The sequence below is a fragment of the Hordeum vulgare genome, chromosome 7H (genome assembly GCF_904849725.1).
Source record: "Hordeum vulgare subsp. vulgare chromosome 7H, MorexV3_pseudomolecules_assembly, whole genome shotgun sequence".
NCBI lineage: Eukaryota > Viridiplantae > Streptophyta > Magnoliopsida > Poales > Poaceae > Hordeum > Hordeum vulgare.
This window is the reverse complement of record NC_058524.1, coordinates 265237801-265260790: the sequence shown is the minus strand read 5'-3', so window position 1 is coordinate 265260790 and position 22990 is coordinate 265237801.

Genomic DNA, 22990 nt, shown 5'->3' with positions numbered 1-22990 from the left:
CACAATGATGACCCCTTTGGGTCCTGGCATCTTCATCTTCAGGTATACATAACATGGTCGGGCCATGGAACGTGCATAAGCAGGACGACCCAGAATAGCATGATATGCACTCTGGAAGTCCACCACCTCGAACATCAGCTTCTCTTTGCGAATTTTTTTGTCACATCCAAAAACTACATCTAACCTGATCTGGTCGAGTGACTTGGCCTTCTTCCGTGGGATAACTCCATGAAAGGACATGGTGCTCTCGCTGAGTCGGGACATCGGAATGCCCATCCCCTTGAGAGTTTCTGCATATAGGATATTCAGTCCGCTTCCTCCATCCATCAAGACTTTACGAAGCCGAACACCCTCCACAACTGGGTCGACCACCAGTGCCTGTTGACCTGGAGTCGGAACAACAGCGGGTGATCCGACTGATCAAACGTGATGGGAGTCTGTGACCACTTCAGGTACGTTGGGGTGGAAGGTACTGCCATGTTGACTTCTCTATTGATGACTTCCAGTCGACTTTTGCTCTCTACGCCAGCAAAAATCATCAGAGTTGCTTGGACTTTAGGGAAGTCATCTTTCTCTTCATCATTCTCTTCTTCAGGGTCTTTTCCACTCGACTGACCTTCCTTGAACTCTTGGATTAATAGTCGACACTGCCGAGTGGTATGCTTTGGCAATATCAGATTGCCCTCTTCATCTTTTTTTGTGTGGAATACACACGGCTGATCCAAAACATCCGACTGCATCTTGGATTTCTTGGGGGGAAACGGTGCCTTGGACTTTCACTTGTATTTTACGCCGCCAGAGCTGCTGCTTCTGCTAGTGTAGCGCTTTCAACCTTTTGCTTCTGCTTCCGATTGGAATTGGCGTCAGTGTTGTCGACTGCTTTACTTTTGCCGCTATGGAGGCAGTCTTATTCTTCCCCGTTTGCATAATGGGTGGCTATTTCCATCATTTTTCTCATTGACATGTCGCCTAACCGACCGAACTTCAGAAGTAACTCTCGGTACCTGACACCTGCCTTGAAGGCGTAGACTGCTTGGTGTTCGGTAACATTCTCCACTGTGTTGTGGAGAGTGGTCTAGCGTTGGATGTAATCACACAAGGACTCACTCGGCTTCTGTATGCAATGATGTAACTCAGAAAGGCCGACAGGGCGCTTGCAAGTGCCCTCGAAGGTCTTGATGAACACTCGGGCTAAATCTGCCCAACAGTATATGCTTGAGGGTGCCAGCTGATTCAGCCATGCACGGGCCGAACCATCTAGCATGAGGGGCAAGTACTTCATCACAATGTTGTCGTTGCCGCCACCAATCTGTACTGCAACTCGATAATCGTCCAGCCACGTTTCGGGCTTGGACTCTCGTGTGAACTTGGTGACTCCGGCCGCCAACCTGAAGTTGGGGGGGGGATATCACCAGAGCGGATTGCACTGCTGAAACACTCGGGACCAGAAACTGCGGTACCACTTCCACTTGGATGATCTATGTAGAGAACATATCTCTAAGCTCTGCCTCTGTCGATTCTTTGCTTTGCAAGTACATCTCTCGCATCAAATCCTGGATTCCACTCATCAGTGAATGGGCGCCGGTCATCGTAGTGTCGGGACACATATGAGCCGCTCTGCGGAGGAGAATGCACTCGACAGTGGTCATCGCGGTGATAACAAGGGGGAAACTGGTTCCGATCCTGGTCTTGGTGCTGATACTCTCGGTTGCCCCGTCTCTACGATGCTGGGGTGAACCCGGACTGTAAACTGAACGGACTGTATTTGCTCTTGGTGAATTACTGTGTAATCTATTGAGTGATTGCGATACAGCTGAGTTCTGTTGCTGTGCTGCTTGAAGCAAAGCGCGAATCTACTCTAAGCCTATACCCGCCTCTGAATCTGATGGCTGAATTGAATCTGCTATCTTAGCTGCCGCTGCGACATTAAGTACTGGAGTACGATATACCTCAGTATTGCCTTGATGACCACTTGAGAAGAGCTATCGCTGACGCCGACTGGAAGTTGGAGGACAATGACGACCACGTCCATACGATGGTTCGCTGGCCTCGTGCTCGCCGCGACTAACCCCGGGTGGGCTCTCCCCGAAGCCCGCCATGAAGACCTCTGCTGCTGGGTTGCAACTCTCGCACTCGGATGGAACATTAGACCGATCAGTCGCCGAGTGGATCGGGTCTCGAAGGGGCACGACAGGCTCGATGGCCGCGACTTGAGGAGTCGACGGATATGAAACCTGGCGAGCTACTGCGTGCTTCACCCAGCACTGGAGCCGTGAGCGACCAGATCGCTTGCAACGACGAACAGCGGAGTGAACACCGACAACGGAGTCGATGGCTGCCGAAGGAGTACGCCGTAGGAGCTTGCACGGAAGTGCGTCGCCCCACGAACTGGGAGCGCCTCGATGTTGAGTGGCGCTTCCTGAATCCATGCCGAGTCATCGGCCATGAAGATGAGGGCGCCGAAATGGATCTCACCACCCATGAACGAATCGCAGCTGGAAGACACGACAAAGAGTGAAAATCGCAAACTTGCCAGAAGTCGCTTAGAGGCCTGCCCCACGGTGGGCGTCAACTGTTGTGGGAGTGAACCTGACAGTAGAGGTGTAGGGTATGAATGGAGAGGGCAGAGTCCTAGCTATGACAAGCTTGTACAGAAGATGTATGAGTTGAGGCCCCTCTCTTAGAGGTAACAACCCTATGTCTCAGTGCTCGGGATCTCTTGTAGTGTGGATTGTGTAATACAGGGGGTGCGTACCCTTGTGCCAGAGGGGAGGGGTGGCTTATATAGAGTGCTCTACCCCTCATCAAGGCCTCAAAATCTAAGGGATCGATCAATATGAGTTAAAGATATACATTACTAATAACGTATGCAAGTAATAAGTGCTATTAAAGACCATTGGCTGAACATATGTCTGTTGGCCTTCATGGGGGTGACTTCTGGTCTTCTATGTCGACTGGAACGATTCCGAGTGGATGTAGGTCATCGAGTGGATGGGAATATATTCTGAGTGTTTGTGTACCGAGTGACTTTTTAGGTGCCATGTCCATCCAGTCGTAATCTTCTGTGTGACCCTCAGACTAATAATGAGGCACCCTTGGGTAGGACATTCAGATGAGGCCTATGACCCTACCCTAGGTACATATCCCCATGAGAAGGTAAGATCAATATTCTCTCAAGTCCTATCTGCCACCGATACGACTCTACATAGGCTGAAAGTTTGCCTCTATCTAGTAACGAGAAATTAAACTGCATTGTGGGTACAAAGAGGATAACTTTGCATGATATTGGAGAACAAAAATATGAAAATAGTAGCTACCTAAATAAAGTTAGAATATGTTACAATATATTACAAATAGCGAATATGGAATAATGATGGTATGGTGTGCGGAATCATCCTAGGAAATTGATAACAAGATCAGTAATTATTCTTGCAATTTTATATGAGGGAGAGGCATGAGCTAACATACTTTCCGTACTTGGATCATATGAACTTATGATTGGACTTGTAGCAAACATCCCCAACTACCAGAATTCATTAAGGTAAACCCGATCATAGCATTAGACATCAAGTCCCCTTTACTCACATACGCAATAATCCCCTTACCCGGTTGTAAGCTTCTCACACTCTAGCCCCCCACTGTAAGTGAATCATGAAAAATCATTTCAGCCGTTGCAAGTTCGAGAATCCACGAGATCCAATCTAAAGCCCTTTCTAGCACCCTGCCGGAGGGGAACACGATCATAGAGGGGTTCATCATCCTCATTTGTGCTCCTCCGATGATGCGTGAGTAGTTCATATCAGACCTATCGGTCCATAGACAGTAGCTAGATGGCTTCATCTCTCATTTTGCTTCTCAATACAATAGTTTCTTGGAGATCTATTTGATGTAACTCTTTCTTTTGCACTTTGTTTGTTGGGATCCGATGAACTGCGAGTTTATGATCATATTTATGAAATTATATCCATTCTTGATTATTATAGCCTCGTATTCATTCTCCGATATTTGGGTTTTGTTTGGCTAACTTGATCTTTTTATCTTGCAATGGGAAGAGGTGCTTTTAGATGGGTTCGATCTTGCGGTGCTCAACCTTAGTGAGAGAAGGAGACATGACATGCATGTATTGTTGCTATTAAATAAAACAATGGGGTATATTCCTACATGAATAAATCTTGTCTACATCATTTTATCGTTCTTAAAGCATTACTCCATTTCTCCATGATCTTGTCTACTAGATGCATGCTGGATAGCGGTCGATGTGTGGAGTAGTAGTACTAGATGTAGGCAGGAGTCTGTCTACTTGTCTTGGGCGTGATGCCTATATACATGATCATTGTCTTGGATATCTTCATAATTATTCACTCTTCTATCAATTGCCCAACAGTAGTTTGTTAACCCACCATATGCTATTTTCTCGAGAGAAGCCACTAGTGAAACCTACGGCCCCCGGGTCTATTTTCCATCACCTATTTGCATGATCTATTTTGCTATTCACGTTTTCAATTTATTTTGTCTTTTATTTCCAGATCTATCAATTTAATTTGCATTATCAAAAACTCAAGAATAACTTGCTGCATTTTATTTGCCGTTACTTTATTTGCATCTATCAATCTATCTAATTACCGTTTTATCTTACCCACGAGGGATTGACAACCCCTACACGTGTTGGATTGCGAGGACTTGTTGTTTGTGTACAACTACTGCTTACATAGTCTTGTGGATCTTCCTACTAGTTCGATACCTTGTTTCCAAACCGAGGAAATTCTTGTCATCCCTCTGCTACACCACCCTTTGCACTTGGAGGGAAAAACCAACACATTAGCAACACCAAGCAAGCTTTCTGGGGCCGTTGCCGAGTAAGATCAAGTCAAGATCTATCACGGGCCCACACATAAACTCTCATCTCCTTGCAATTACATTATTTTCCATTTGCCTCTCATTTTCCTCTCCCCCACTTCTAAAATGTTTTCAGAAAAACATAAAACTATTTGCCTTTTTATTTACCTTCTTTTCGTCTGCCTTTTTCTAGCTTGGTTGCTTCTATTGCCTTCATGTCAACACTCGAAAACAGAAAAATAAATGGGAAAAGTAAAGACATATGGATCCTCATCCACTTGCTAATATTTTCAAAAGATCTTATTATATTGAACCAATTTCTTGTGAGTTGAGTGCTCTTGATTATTTTTGTGAAGTTTTGCTTGAAAATCGTGAATCTGAATATTGTGATGAAATGTTAAAAGAAGAAATTTATAAAGTGATTCATGATATCTCCTTGAATGAAAAGCATTATTGCAATCATGTTATTATAAATTCTATTAACATGCTCATTTGTTGCTCCCAAGGTGCTATGACGTTAAAAAAAGCAACCTGTTTTCGCAAAGTTCCATTTTGTGAAGCTCGAATTAAGCAACCCATGCCTCTTTTGAATGTGTGCAATGGAGTGAATTGTAGTAGGACATGCCTAGTTGTTGTTAGTAGGTTTACCATGCCATGTATATGATGTTTAGCTGTGGTTTTCATGATGTCAACAAGCTAAGATGATGTTGCTGTTTGTAGGGTCAAAATATTTCCATGTCTAAGAATCTGATTATTTCAGAATGCCATGTTGTATTGATGCTAGCTATGATTGTGTGCATATTTAGACCTTGCTAGTGTGGAATGAAATGAAATGCGTCATGCCTACTACCATGCGATAAATTTTCATGCCATTATATGCCCTGTAGCATGTGTTTTTCTTGCTTCCAATATGCCCTCATGATAAAAACTGCATCGTTAAAACTGATAATTTCACTAAGTTTGAAATTGTGTTCAAGTAGCCATTTTGTAGCTCTTTTCATAGTGATTTGTGCTTCTATTCCATTTGTTGTTAGGAGATGATTATTGTGCATCTTGTCAACTACTGCCCCGTATCTTATTTGTGCATTTTAGAATCTTGTAGGTGGTTGTTTTGGTGTGTATAAAATGCCATGTTGCTGATTTTGGCAGATTGTAGCTATATCTTGTATTGGACGTACTTGTTGAACCGTCGCTCTGTTTTGAACGTGCCATATATGAAACTTGCTTAGAATTTCATGTAGTTTCATATATCTTGTTGCATCCATCATCTAACATGCTTGTGACTATCATTTGCATACATTTTGCATTCATGCCATATTATCTTGTGTTGGTCATGTCTTTTAGACACTAATTCCGTTTTAGATGATTTATATATGTAAATCGACTAGAATGACATGTAGAATCACATGGTGCAATTAATTTTCCTGTTTAATAAATATAAAATGTGATTAGATCAGATCTGGACCAATTTCGAAATTAACATATGGGGTCGATCGAAAATGTTATATGTTGTTTCCGACCTCATTTAAAATGCCTAGATAGTGTAATTTATTTATGCTTCACCTCTTTCCATGTTTAACAACATTTAATATTGTCGTGTACCTAATCGGGAGTGAACTAAGTAATTCAAATGTGGAGTTTCGTCAATATGCAACTCGTTGCATATTGAGCTTCACTTAATCAGTAGAAGTGGATTATTGTGCTTTACCAGGCCATGCATAATTAAATGGACATGCATCATATTTGATTGTCCATCATGCCATGGATATGTTGTGGTGTTGTCATGTGTTGATTGTTTGTTTTCGGGTTCTTTCTTCTCGATAGAATTTCGAAACCGCTTCAGAGTGTGAGGATTCATTCGACTACGTTGGTTCGTCTACATCACGTATTTGTTCTTCTTCCAAGCGGGATCTCAGGCAAGATGATCATTTCCCTAGATACCACTACAATCATTGCTATTGTAGTTATCTTGTTTCTATCGCTATGTCTCGCTACCTACCACCTATTATGTCAAGCCTCCCAATATTGCCATGAAAAGGATCTAACCCCCTCCACATCCCGGCAAACCTTTGTTTGGCTATGTTACTGCTTGTTCACCCTTCTTATAGCGTTGCTAGTTGCAAGTGCACTTGCTTTCCATGTAGAAACATGGATTCCTTGTTATATCACAATATTATTGCTATTTAATTTAATGCACCAATATACTTGGTAAGAGGTGGAAGGCTTGGCCTTCTAGCTCGGTGTTTTGTTCCACCTTTGTCGTCCTAGTTATTTGTGTACATGTGTTATGTTCCATATTGAGCGCTCCTAACATGTTTGGGGTTGTTATGGGGACCCCCTTGGTTTTCATTTTGGGATAAAACTCTTCTGGCAAGGCCCAACATTAGTACTATTGTCTTAATAACAACTAATATAATTTGCATAGGGCACTGATCACCCCGTAGATAATTAATAAACCCCCCGACCAGTGCTCCTCAAGAGTGTTCATCCAACCTAGAGCACTCTGTGGGCCAACCCAGGGTAACTTGGGTGTTTTCTATGATGTCACAGTACACTAGCTCATCTGACGTGTCCTGAGAACGAGATACGCAGCTCTTATCAGGGTCGTCGCCACGTTGGGCGACCTTGCTGGATTTGTTTTACCCTTCTCAAATGTCTTGTCCGCGGGATTTCAGGGATACTTTGGGCTATCTCAAGGTTGAGGTTTTCCACCAGGAATCTGTGGAGATCACGGGTTTTCCGTGGTCGAGGTTTCCTATGCAGCTTGTGGTAGTTTGTGATGGACTAGTTGGAGCACCCCTGCAGGGTTAAATATTTTTGGGAGCCGTGCCCGCGGTTATGTGGCGACTTGTAAACTTTGTTTAACACTCGGTCATAGGAAACTTGAAGTAAACTCAACTAAAATATGCCAATTGTGTGCATAACCGTGACTTTCTCTACTCGTGAGTTCTGAATCTGAGAGAGGACACGATGGGGTTATGTTTGACTCGTAAGTAGGTGTTCAGGATCATTTCTTGATCATTATTAGTTCACATCTGTTTATGCGTAGATCACCTCTCTCTTTCTTGTACTCGTAAGTTAGCCACTCAAATAAATGCTTAGTGCTTGCTGCAGCCTCCCACTTAACCATACCTCACCTATTAAGCGTTGCTAGTCTTGATACCTTTGGAAATGAGATTCCTGAGTCCTTGTTGTTCACAGATTACTACAACAAGACAACAGTTGCAGTTACAGGTAATGCAATACATTGACGTGAGCGCGATGATTTTTCTATTTGGAGTTTCTTCTTCTTCATCATTCATCATAGGATGGGTTCGAGGCCAGCAACCCATGATAGCAAGGATGGACGTTGTCTTATTGTTTGATTTCGTCCATAGTCGGACCCTGCTCTTCTACATGGTGATTGAATGTATTGTTATATTGAAATGTCATGCTGTAACTTGCGGCGAGTGTAAGCCAATTCAATATACTCATCTCTTCTTTACATGTACGTGTAAAGATATCCATTCTTGCAAAACAATGAGGTGCGCTTATATCCCTGTCGAGGCCCTCGAGCCAAAATAAGGATAGGATCATATCTAGGGTGTTACACTCTGCCACCGCTACGAATCTCGGCTTCCCTCTCGGAAGGGCCTATATATTTACTTTATGCAATTTTTATTTTTAACCGAGTCTCCATCTTCTCTTATAAAGCACCAACTATGGAACATTGTTATCATACTTGAGCATTGGATGTAGCTAATATTTGGGTGTGTTGCATGAATGGATCAATGACGGGCTAGGGATAGCGTTCTTTAGCATTCATATTTTGAAAGACTTGGTTGCTTGTTGATATGCTTGAGTATAAAAGTTTTCATGTCAAATTATAGACTATTGCTTTGAATCATCTACAATTCCATATGTCCATGCTATAAATAAAAGAATATGATGAACATGTTAGGTATCATTCGACATCAAAAATTCCACTTTTATCATTTACCTACTCGAGGATGAGTAGGAATTAAGCTTGGGATGCTCATATGTCTCCAACGTATCTATAAGTTTTTATTGTTCCATGCTGTTATATTATCATTCTTGGATGTTTTACAATCATTTTATAGGAACTTTATATCATTTTTTGGGACTAATCTGTTGAGATAGTGCCTAGTGCCACTTGTTGTTTTTTGCTTATTTTTTCCTTCGCAGAAAATCAATATCAGATGAAGTCCAAATGCCACAAAACTTTTTGGAGATTGTTTTGGACCACAAGGAAACATGACAACCAAGGAAGCTCACCAGGGAGGCCCACGTGGCCCACTAGGCACCAGGGGGCGCCCTGGGCCCCTGGCGTGCCCTGGTGGGTAGTGGGGGCCTCACGCACCTCCTCCACCGCCTCTTGACTCCGTAAATACCCAGATATTCCATAAACCCTAGAGGAGTCAACGAAAAATTGTTTCAGCTGCCGCAAGTTCCAAAAGCCACGAGATCCTATCTAGAGCCCTTTCTGTCACCCTGCCGGAGGGGAACACGATCACGAAGGGGTTCATCATCCTCGTTGGTGATCCTCCGATGATGCGTGTGTAGTTCATATCAGACCTACAAGTCCATAGGCAGTAGCTAGATGGCTTTCTCTCTCATTTTGCTTCTTAATACAATGGTCTCTTGGAGATCTATTTGATGTAATTCTTTCTTTTGCGGTGTGTTTGTTGGGATCCGTTAAACTGTGAGTTTATGATCAGGTCTATGAAATTATATCCACTCTTGATTATTATAGCCTCATATTTCTTCTTTGAAATTTGGGTTTTCTTTGGCTAACTTGATCTTTTTATTTTGCAATGGGAAGAGGTGCTTAGTGATTGATTCAATCTTGTAGTCCACAATCTCAGTGACAGAAGGAGACATGACACACATGTATCGTTGCTACTGAGGATAAAATGATGGGGTTTATTCCTACATGAGCAGATCTTGTCTACAACATGTCATCGTTCTTAAAGCATTAATCCATTTCTGTGGGGACCCCAACTTACGAGTTGAGTGCACCGAATGAACATGCTCAATGATCCTAGAGATCAATGCTCACCGAACACACAGATACTGAATATTAAGAGTCTTACATCCATACATACCATTTGATACAATAAATGACCATATCAGCCAAGTCTTACATATATAGGGCCTTGAGGGCCAACACACCAAACTGGACCAATAGCGGAAATATTGGTCGAAAGCGTGAACCCATGCCGTCAGCCTTAACCTACAGACATTCTGACTGGGAAGCGTCCTAGCTCGCAGGAACGTCACCAAGTTACTCTTCGCCATATCCTGTTCTCTCATACCTGGTCAATGAAATAACCAATGGCAAGCCAATGAGTACTTTGAATGTACTCACAAACAGCCCATGATATGGATAATGCAGTTGGTATGGTAACAAGTAATATGCAGTTTTGGTGGATAGCAGCTGAACTGTAAATAAACATGATCATAGATGGATGTGCAACATAAGCTAGATGGTATTTAGAAGGACAGGTTACAGATATCAATATATCTGTTGTGGGCTGAACACTCCGGGTTCACCCAATATGCCAAGTCACCAAACTTGGTCATATCAACTCTTTCTCAGATAACACCATGAACAAACACACACTTATTTTATGCGGAAACGATTGGACGTAGTTTAAGCAGTACCACCCAACTGTCCTTGTACGTGGACACGGCTATTCGAAGAGTTTTACACTCTGCAGAGGTTGTACGCTGTACCCACGGGATCTGGGAAATTTCCGTGTCATCCACGACTCGCGGTATATAACATACCTGAGGTATGTACCCGATCATTGCCTTTCCCCCAATGATACTAGACAAAGAGATCCACTCGATTGGTACCCATCCCACATGATGTACGTCTTACGAGCACCAACTCTGGACAATATCTTCCATGTGGGGACCAACGGTGTGCCCGGAACACGTAAAAACGGCATAGTCACCCTACATGGAACGACCCCGTCACGAGAGTGACCACACATCACTCCCGCCACTCGTAATGTGTCATTGCTAGCATCGACCAGAGTAATCAACAAAGCCCCATCCCAAAAAGGGGTAACACGGTCGCAGATGTAAGGTTGGGATGGTCGACACATCATAAATCTATTCCCATTTTCAAAATCACTCACACCAAAAATACCCGGTGCACCACTTTTCCAAAAGTGGCCACCTATCTCATCATCACCCTCAAGCATTAGTGGCACCCGACGGTGTTTTCATAAACCTTTGATTTATACCATCATCATGCTCATGCTTCTACTATGCTTAGCTCTACTTGTCAACATGGTATTAGCGGGACCCTCATAGGTGGTAGGATCATGCTCACAAAGCAAGTGATCAGGAGGAGCCATCGGTAACATAATATCGATGATTTACCGAATACTTATGATCATATGCAACGGGAGTATTTTCTCTACTTGCATGCAATATAACATATGCTCAAACATGGTCAAAGGGCTGCTTGCCTTTGCTCTCATAAGTTCTCGGGGTCATCGAGGTCTCCCGATCCAACTCCGAGTACTCCGTCTACTCGTCAACTATTGTCGGAAACAATCACAGTCAGCCACATGGCAAGCAGAACAAATGTGCTATATAAATGGAAGTTTTATTTTTCTTGGACCTCTCTGGTCATAAGAAAAATACCTGAACCTTGCTATAGGAGATTTGGATCATCGAGAATTTTGAATGCACGAAGGGAGGAATAGGCCATCTTAAAGGAAGTCTACAAAAAATATCGTGATAAAAATGAGTGGAGGCACTCACTTAATAGAGCATAACTTTAGAAATATTTAGGAAGTTGTTTCACTGGATTTGGAGTTGATATGAATATACTAGGGATTTGTCAACACTGGATAAATAGTAAAATGGAGCTATTTATTTATTGCAACAGAAACATGTCATACAAAATGATGACCAAGGCTTCAAAAATAGGGAATGATATTAGAAGGTTCTGGAATTTGGAATCACTCCATTTGGAGTTGACTTTAGCCCTCTAGGGATTTCACAAGGTGGTGCATAAAATATCCAGATTTGGATTGAAATAAAAACACCACAGAAAGTTGCTCTATAAAAATGTGCCATGCACATATTTGGATAGATCTTTAATTTAGGAACGTGTAGAAATTTGAATCATCATATTTGGAGCAAGAATGATTTTACTATGGAGTTTGGAATTTCCTAATAAAAGAAAATAAATAAAGGAGAGAGCTTAACCAGAAGGCGCACCGGGCGGCAGATAGTGGCTGGGCGCCATGGGCCCGGCCGAGCAACCTCTGCGGGCGCCTAAGAAGGCCACATCGATGGCGCACTCGGGCAAATGCGCTTTCGGTGGTGGGAAGTGCAGCGCGTGCGGGGCGCTTCCACTTAACGGGCGGGTCCGACCAGTAGAGGCTTACAGGGGCCCCTACCCGTCAGGTGCACCCCTACCTCCCGCCCGTATAGGGAAGAAGCAGGGGAGGCCCATCCAGCAAGGCCGGCGCCTTCCCTCGGGGCTCCGGCCACTTCCGGCGACGGCCCGGCCACCAACGACCGCGTGGCGAAGGCCGCACCCCTCTAGGGGAGGCCAGCTTGGACAGGGAGCACCATGGGGAGAGGGCCATGGCTGCGGGAGGCTGGCCGCTGCTGGGGCACTCCGACCGCCGAGGAGAGGAAGGGAGTGCGGGGGGAAGGATCTTGCGGAGGAGCTGGGGCGCTCTGGAGGTGATAGGGAGAGAGAAGGAGGCTGGGAGGCACGCGACACCAGAGGCCATGGCGGCCTGCATGCCGGCCGAAGGGGAAGGAGGACAGAAGGCTCGGGAGGAGCCTAGGTCTGGTCCAGGAGGTTCGGAAGGTTGCTGGGAAGTGAGGGGAGAAGAGGTGGGAGAGAGGTAAAATGGAGGGGGCAGCCGAAGGAATCTCGGGAGCACTCGGAGCTCTGAGGGCACGGGGAAGACACGCGTCCGCGGGGGGACTTGGGTGCTTCTAGGAATCGGGAAGGACCTGGACCAGTCAAATGGAATCTCCCAGTGCTCCGAGACACGTTGCAACGGTCGGAAATGAGCTGCAGCAAGAGGACAAGGGGTAGAGCACCGCTATTGCTTTCTGCCAGCATGGTCACCGTGGCCACTCATGTCTGCAGGGCACTCATGACTAGTCAAACATGTCCAACACGTAGGGAACACATGCAGGAAGGAGACTTTGGAGTTTGGTTGCATCTGAGGATTGTTAGGTGGGGATTTGGCTGAGGTTAAGTTTGCAACAGAAAACCTAGAGCTAACGAAAGTGATTCTCATATGGGGAGTCTTGGGAATAAGATATGTCTGAAAGTGATAGCTATGCAAGGACTACAACACTGCCAAGTTAGAGCTCAGGAAAAGGTGTGTAGCTAGTACTTGTTGTAGAAAGCTACAATTCAGCCAAAAATCAACTTGTAGATGTGCTGCCCATTTTTCCTACATGAGCATGCCATCTCTTGGTTTTAAATGATGCATTGGGATGCTAGGGGACCTCTGGAAAGAGGTGGGGGCTTTGGCTTAAGCAGAGGTGGGGCAAGAGGGGTAAAAATGGTGATCCAAGGGTAAAAATGAGAAGTAGTTACATGGAGCCTCTCTCCAATAATGGACGAGAGGTCATGGAAATGGTACTGGGGGTAAAATTTAACTATATGGAGTTGTGGTAGAAAGTTGATCTCAAGGGTAAAAGTGGGAGGGACCAAAGTAGCCATTAAAGTGAGTGCACACAAGGTGTTTGATGAGTGTCAGGGCAACCAGATGGACTTCAATTGATATGAAACTTGACATGATCAAATAATAGATGAAAACAAGCTTGGACACCAAATTTGGGATTTGGTGGAGAAGGTTTCCAATGTAAACTTGGAAAACCCATGAAATGGGCAGAAATGGCCTTCTTCTTACAAAACTATTCAAATCAATTCCCACAAATCCAATATTTTGTGTGGGGGTATTATTTGAGCATTAAGGCATGCCCAAAAAGTTTGGGGTCAATTGGAGATACTTTATAATGTAAAGTTTCCCAAAGTTAGAAATCAACAGAGAGAGTTTTGAGGGGATTGGGACAAGTTCTTCTATTCTCCTTGATGCACCACTTGGTGTGGATGCATTATTGGAGTATCAGAACATGCCCACCAAATTTGAACACAATTGGAGACACTTGACAATGTAGAGTTGCTCAAATTTGGATCTGGACAGATAGGGTTTTAGAATAATTAGGGGAATCAAATCAACTTGGATTGAGATGAAACTTGGCAAGATCATCACATATATCATATGTGACATGCTAGAATTTTAGTGGAATTTATGGAGAATATTGCTTATAGAAATATTCCAAAAGCTTGAAATAGGCAGGAAGGGTTTTGGAGGGGTTTGCCCAATATTTTGAACATGAGCATGTGTTGAAACTCATATATATGGAATATATATGTCCACTGAGTTTCCCTAAATTTCTTAAATATTTTGAAAGCAATAAAAATAACTTTCCTTCATAAGAGACCATTTCTGGCCTCACAGGAAAGCATTTAATTAAAATAGTAAAATAACTTTTAAAATAATAATATTGTGGTTTTGGGAAGCCATTTTGATAATGGGTTTTAAATAAAATAATTGGAGAAAAATAAATTCTCTAATTGGATGACTTGTAGTACAAATCCCATCTCACTAGTTTTGAAAGCTTAATTCAAAGAATTACTTTTTGAAAAAAATAATATTTGGTAAAAATAGTTTCTGGTCCTAAACACATGGCATAATCACTAGGCAGGAGTTTTGGGCTAAGGAGGTGAGTCTCGAGAGTAACAAGAATTATTGAGAATCAAACACAAGCATACAAGCAAGCAAGCAAGCAAGCAATAGTCACTTCAAGCATCACAAGCATTGAACAAAAAAATTAATTGGTCCTAATTTTTGAAATAAGTTAATTAGTTAGGAAAGCTAAACACACGGTGTTATAGACCTTACCCCCTTAAGAAAATATCGGCCCCGAGATTTCTAGGCTAGGGGTTGGAGAGATACAAAATCTTGAGTCGGAGGTAGCCTTCATGTCCCCATGTTGCTGTTGAGGGTCTTGAGGTGCTTGATCATACAGGTTCGAATGCTCCGCACGTTCTTGTCTGATCGTGAGCAGGGTCTGGCAATAAGTTAGGCTTGACTGAGGGTCGAGGGCTTGGTGAACTAAGTGCGTGCAAGGTTCTGGCTTGCAAGTGCATTCCAAAGTCGGAATACATGGCAAGATAGTGTGTCTGGGTTTTGGTCTCGGGCTGCTCATGCCGGTTAGTGATATCTAGATGTCTCATGTTAGAACGTACGGTCAAAGTCTTCGCATAGCTCCCTGCTGACGGGAAAGTCATTGACTCCCGTAAGGCAGGCAAGCTATGGTCGCAGGTGATCTTCATCCTCGAGGGTGATGAGTGGTCTTCGAAGGCTTCTCGCAAAAGGGTCTGGGTTGGGTCCCGCCCATGATTCTAAGCTCGGAGACTCAAAGTCCCGAACAGGTCCTACCATCTCGGAAGGTTCGCGAGGGGTTCTGGATGAGTTGGCTACCCAACAGTATAGACCAGTCATCCACTCCCAAGGTCTGCGGCTTGGCAAGCAGGTGAATCACCTTTAGCAGGTTTTCACCTGATCCAATTAGGACTCTCGTCCTTGGTTTGGACTAAGAAGAGGTTCTCTGATTTCTCTCGTTGTCCAAGGGCTTCATCATCTTGAATCGTCGAGGCTTCTTGACATCGTTGATGTAGTCAGTGCAGGATCAGTGGTTGACGTCTTCTGCTTCCTTGTTGTTGCCGTGGTTTCCCAACCATGGTGGTTCTTCGTCTTGTCTTGGGTAGGGTAGACTTTCACTGTCTTGAGGTTGCTTCGAGAAGCCCATCCTCTTGAGATAACACTGTACCCTCGAGAGGCATAGTGATCGGCGTTCCTAGGGCTCGTCCAAACAGGACTAAGGTGTTCTTCCTCTTATTGGGTGAATAGGTATGTCATCCATGAGGATAACAACACATTTCCCCAAACATGACATAAGCACGGTGCTCATGAGATAGGCTAGGGGAACAGAAACTTGCTATGGGCGGTCATTGGTCAAGGAGTTCGTGGTCCAACATGACATAGTCCTTCATGCCCATGTTCGTCATAGAAACGATGGGTGGTGGTCAGGCGGAGTACTAGCCATATTCCAACGACTTAGAGTCGTTTTCTTATGGTCGTAATCCGACTACGTTATGGCTTGGTGAAGCTTTGGGGTCTCAAGGAACTTAGGACGTGGGTGAACAATTATCATCTTATCTCTAAGCTCATTCCTTAGATGCCAATAGTCTCACCTCTTACTTTGGAAAAAATCACCCTATTTCATCAAAGATACCATCTCACATAAATCAACTCCACACCGCTCATGCTAGTCAACTCCGGGGTTGAGGGAAGACCTTAACCTAAATCTCATAGGTTCACTATAACTACGTTACTCATGCATCACTATGTAAAAATCCTCGGGAGAGCATACAAGCTACTAGGATTGAACCGAGATGCTACAAATCCAATATTTATGGGGTTCTACATAATCACTTAGAGTCCTCCTAATTCACATATTATTGCTAGAACTACGTCGTAGTATATCCACCAACTTCCAATATCATGGCCGACTAATCTCCAAGGCCATGCTTATATTGGTTCGTAAGTTATTTCTACAACTCCGATTATTTCTACTCGTTATCCACTGAGAAACATGGTATCATGATCGAGATCATCGGGCTAAATCCAATTTACTCCGAACCATGTAGTCTCTGTCATCATCGATACTCTATTGAGATTACCTATTTAAATCCAAAAACCAAGTCCAATAAGAACTCTTACTCGATACTTCAAGTCATTATGGTAAGAGCATTATGTCAACTATTTGATAAAGTCAATTATACCACCAAGAATTATTGCTTGGGATCATAATCATCCTACTGAATCCAAACTTACTCCAGGAACATGTATGGTATGCTACTATATGAACTTGTTCCACCAAATTCACCTACCTTTATAAGGGTCTTATGATCCACCAAGATAGTCTAGCTATGTCCTCAAGACACCTATCATCATCACAACAACCTTAGTCTAATACTCTTATATCCGAGAACGGTCCTTCTTTTGGCATCACGATTATGGTGCTAGCTTAAGAATGAGGGATACTCGTTCACGGTGATCACTTGTTCCATAAAGAACCCGATGCTAAGCGGGGTTTATTGGGGCTCGACGGTTGTTCTGGAAAACTGTGTATTAGACACGTAACCAGAAATTTGAGCCAGAAAGGCTTGAGGAGGTTAGTCTGGGCTAGGGAGGGTTTCCAATCTCGAGGAAGCATAACCTCTATGGCATGCATGTGGTTAAGCATGGTATAGTCAGTGTCAGCTGTCCGTCGAAGTGGACCCCTTGTGCATCTTGTCTTGCCGGTGTTCAGTTGTCAAGAAGGGTGAGAGAGAGAGCAGCATAGAGGAGAGTGCCTAAGGGTGCTATAGTGCAAGTGCAATCAAATAAGTGGTGGAAAGTCAATTCAAACATCAAGATGAGGCAGGTGGTATAACCGCATGCTTGTTGCCTAGAGCAAAAGTGCGACTTATATCAATGCACAAACAACAAAAATAAGCAACACACAACATGGTTCCATCCGAACCATTTCATAGACTCGACTTCGTTTAGGGGATTTACGACTCATCCTACCCTAGGGTTCTCGGACTCGACAGTTGTGCTTGCTTTGTGCTCCAGAGAGGAGTCTGCTAAGTCTTCTGGACTTCTCATGGTGTTGCCACGTCTCTTGTTTTTGCTCGCCAAACGTCTCGGGTTGAGTTGAAAGAATTCTTGATGACTTCTCGTGTGGTGATTCGCCGACGAAGGTGGTTCCTCATGGATGTCATTGATAGGGTCTTCTGTTGTCTTTATAATCTTGTCATTGTCTTGTTGCCTTCCAAGGCGTCGAGAGTTCTACGCGGATGACCTTTATGCAATGACGTCAACAAGGCATGATAGAGCTCTGACCTGTCAGTCACTTGATCACAATATTGACACCTAGACCGGGGGATGAAGAGAACCATTTTCCTGCTCACTAAGGTGAGGCGGACCAAATGGTGAGGTTCCCATCCACCGGTGGTGGTTGACACAACCTTGGTGTTGACAGGATCGCTCTATTAGCGGTGCAGATTTTGGTCTTGCACATATTATGTCCTGATCATCATAGGTGAAGGTGGCATTACTCCATAATAGTATAGGGGGTGTCCCCGTCTTCTGGGTCTCGATGTCCTTGTCCCTCATGGAGGTAGCTTCTGTTGGTGTCGTCTGCTCATAGCGTTGCTTCCCTTGTCTTCCATGCACGCGGGCGATTGTTTGGAAAGGTTGCTCCCTTTCATTTTGCCCACGAGAATTTTAAGTAATCCAGTGGTTAGAGGCATAAGGGTGCTGGCGACCATTCGCAAGTTTTGAAAAAGTAGACGAGGAGTGTGAGAGAATAAGGGTGGAAGGCTAAGGCAAAAACCTTGCTTCCTTTGAAAATTTAGTAGAAGTGCGAAATATACATGTTTGTAAGCACTTTTGAAAGGTCTGAAAAAACAGTTTTGTCCTACTAACGTCCGTGCTAACTAAGGGCTTCCTACAGTCAGGATGGCACTATACCACCTCTATGGGGACACCGACTTACGAGTCAAGATCGCCGAATGAACGTGCTCACTGATCCCAGAGATCAATTCTCACCGAACACTCAAATACTGAATATTAAGAGTCTTACATCCATGCATACCGTTGGATACAATAAATGACCTTATCGGCCAAGTCTTACATATATAGGGCCTTGAGGGCCAACACATCAAACTGGACCAATAGCGGAAATATTGGTCGAAAGCGTGAACCCATGCCATCAGCCTTAACCTACAGACATTCTGACTCGGAAGCGTCCTAGCTCGCAGGAACTTCACCAAGTTACTCTTCACCATATCCTGTTCTCTCATACCTGGTCAATGAAATAACCAGTGGTAAGCCAATGAGTACTTTGAATGTACTCGCAAACAACCCATGATATGGATAATGCAGTTGGTATGGTAACAAGTAATATGCAGTTTTGGTGGATAACAGCTTAACTGTAAATAAACATGATCATAGATGGATGTGCAACATAAGTAGATGGTATTTAGAAGAACAGATTACAGATATCAATATATCTGTTGTGGGCTGAACACTCCGGGTTCACCCGATATACCAAGTCACCAAACTTGGTCATATCAACTCTTTCTCAGATAACACCATGAACACACACACACACACTTGGTTTATGCGGAAACGACTGGACATAGTTTAAGCAACACCACCCAACTGTCCTTGACCATGGACACAACTATTCGAATAGTTTTACACTCTGCAGAGGTTTTACGCTGTACCCGCGAGATCCGGGAAACTTCCGTGTCATCCACGACTTGCGGTATATAACATACCCGAGGTAAGTACCCGATCAATGCCTTTCCCCTGACGATACTAGACAAAGAGATCCACTCGATTGGTACCCAGCCCACATGATGTACGTCTTACGAGCACCGACTCTGGACAGTATCATCCATGCAGGGACCAACGGTGTGCCCGGAACACGTAAAAATGACATAGCGCCCTACATGGCACGACCCCGTCACGAGAGTGACCACACATCACTCCCGACACTAGTAATGTGGCTCTTTGCTAACACCGACCAGAGTAATCAACAAAGCCCCGTCCCATAAAGGGGTAACGTGGTCGCACATGTAAGGTTGTGATGGTCGACACATCATAAATCTATTCCCATTTCTGAAACCACTCACACCAAAAATACCCGATGAACCACTTCTCCAAAAGTGGCCACCTATCTCATCATCACCCTCGGGCATTAGTGGCACCCAACGGGGTTTTCGTAAACCTTTGATTTATACCAGCATCATGCTCATGCTTCTACTATGCTTAGCTCTACTTTTCAACATGGTACTAGCGGGACCCTCATAGGTGGTAGGATCATGCTCACAATGCAAGTGCTCCGGATGAGCCAGCGGTAACATCATATCGATAATTTACCGAATACTTATGATCATATGCAACAGGAGTATTTCCTCTACTTGCATGCAATATAACATTTGCTCAAACATGGTCAAAGGGCTGCTTGCCTTTGCTCTCATAAGTTCTCGGGGTGTTCAAGGTCTTCCGATCCAACTCCGAGTACTCCATCTACTCGTCAACTATCGTCGGAAACAATCACAGTCAGCCACATGGCAAACAGAACAAATGCGCTATATAAATGGAAGTTTTATTTTTCTTGGACCTCTCTGGTCATAAGAAAAATACCTGAAGCTTGCTATAGGAGATTTGGATCATCCTAGAATTTTGAATGGATGAAGGGAGGAATAGGTGATCTTAAAGGAAGTCTACAGAAAGTATCATGATAAAAATGAGTGGAAGCACTGACTTGATAGAGCATAATTTTAGAAATATTTAGGACGTTGTTTCACTGGATTTGGAGTTGATATGAATATACTAGGGATTTTTCAACACTGGATAAATAGCAAAAGGGAGCTTTTTATTTATTGCAACAGAAACATGTCATACAAAAATGTTGACCATGGCTTCAAAAATAGGAATGATATTAGAAGGTTCTGGAATTTGAAATCACTCCATTTGGAGTTGACTTGAGCCCTCTAGGGATTTCACAAGGTGGTGCTTGAAATATCCAGATTTGGATTTAAATAAAGACACCAGAGAATGTTGCTCTAGAAAAATGTGACATGCACATATTTGGATAGATCTTGAATTTAGGAACCTGTAGAAATTTGAATCATCAGATTTGGAGCAAGAATGAATTTACTAAGGATTTTGGAATTTCCTGATAAAAGAAAAAGGAAAGGAGAGGGCTTAACTAGAAGGCGCACCGGGCGACAGATAGTGGCTGGGTGCCATGGGCCCGGCCCAGTAACCTCTGCGGGCGCCTCAGAAGGCCACGTCGATGGCGTACTCGGGCGAATGCGCTTTCGGTGCTAGGAAACGCAGCGTCCGCGGGGCGCTTCCACTTAACGGGTGGGGCCGACCGGTAGGGGCTTAAGTGGGCCCCTACCCGTCAGGTTCACACCTACCTCCCATCCGCACGGGGGGACGATCCAGCGAGGCCGGCGCCTGCCCCCGGGGCTCCGGCCACTTCCGGCAACGGCCCGACCACCGACGGCCGCGGGGCAAAGGCTGCACCCCTTTGGGGGAGGCCAGGTTGGCCATGGAGCACCATGGGGAGAGGGCCACGGCTGCGGGAGGCTGGCGCTGCTGGGGTACTCTGGCTGCCGAGGAGAGGAAGGGCACGAAGGGGGAAGGATCTTGCGGAGGAGATGGGGCATTCTGTAGGTGCTAGGGAGAGAGAAGGAGGCCGGGAGGCGCGCGACACCACACACCATGGCGGCGTGCATGCCGGCCGAAGGGGAAGGAGGAGAGAAGGCTCAGGAGGAGCTTAGGGCTAGTCCAGGAGGTTCAGAAGGTTGCTGGGAAGTGAGGGGAGAAGAGGTGAGGCAGTGACTGACAATCTCTAGCAATATCTAGACAAATGCTGATTCTATAACAACAGACCTTCCCCTGCAACGGCACGAGAAGAATGCTGCTAGCACTCCCTGGCAACGAAACTAGAAGAATGTTGTTGATGGCCCACCAGCGCGTGGGTTCGCAGCAGTTTTTGAGGGTAGAGTATTCGACCCAAATTTGTTGATTCACCAACAGGAGGTGAGAGGATACTCTCGAGTATTAGCAGCTGAATTTGTCTGATTCAACCGCACCTGAAAGATTAGTATCTGCAAGCAAAGTTGTAACAGCAAAGTAGCGAGTAACGATAGTGGCAAGGAACAACAGTAGTGACAGCAGTAGCAAGTAGCAACAGAGCAAGCGACAGTAGTAATAATAGTAGCAGCAGAGCAAGACAAGTAACAACAGCAGAGCAAGACAAGTGACAGCAACAGTAGGACAAACTCGTAGGCAATGGGTCGGTGATTTGTTTGGATGATATTCATCATGCAACAGTTATAACACGGAGAGATATGTGGCTAGCTCCCGTTCGTCAATGTGATGTAGGCATGCATTCCGTGTGTCGTCATAAGTGCTTAGGGAAAAGAACTTGCATGACATCTATTGTCCATCCCTCCCGTGGCAGCGGGGTCCAAAAGGAAACTACGGGATATTAAGGTTCTCCTTTTAATAAAGAACCGGACCAACGCATTAGCACTTGGTGAACACATGAACTCCTCAAACTGTGGTCATCACCAGGAGTGGTTCTGGTTATTGTCACTCTGGGGTTGCCGGATCATAACACATAGTAGGTAACTACAACTTGCAAGATCGGATCTAAAACACACATATATTGGTGACAACATAATAATTTCAGATCTAAAATCATGGCACTCGGGCCCTAGTGACAAGCATTAAGCATGGCAAAGTAGTAGCAACATCAATTTCAGAACATAGTGGATACTAGGGATCAATCCCCATCAAAACTAACTCGATTACATGATAGATCTCATCCTACTCATCACCGCCCAGCGAGCCTACGAATAGATTACTCACAAACGACGAAGAGCTTCATGGAATTGGAGAGGGACGAAGGTTGATGATGATGATGGAGACGATTTCCCCTCTCCGGAGCCCAAGACGGACTCCAGATCTGCCCTCCAGATGAAGAACAGGTTGTGGCGGCGCCTCCGTATCGGAAACGCGACGAAATCTTTTTATTTTTATTTTTTCTGGGATGAAAGCGAATTTATAGAGCTGAGATTGGGGGCGGCAGAGCCGTGTGGGCCCCACAAGCTTGCCCACCGCCACCAGGGGGGGGGGGGTGGCGGTGGCAGGGCTTGTGGCCCAGTGGCCCACCCCCTCAGGTGGATCTTCGCGCATGTATTTTTCATATTTTCTAAAAATGTTCCCCGTAATTTTTCAGGACGTTTGGAGAACTTTGATTTCTCCACAAAAAGAACACCAAGGCAGTTCTGCTGAAAACAGCGTCATTCCAGGTTAGTTCCATTCAAATCATGCAAATTAGAGTCCAAAACAAGGGCAAAAGAGTTTGGAAAAGTAGATACGATGGAGACGTATCAACTCCCCCAAGCTTAAAACCTTGCTTGTCCTCAAGCAACTCAGTTGACAAACTG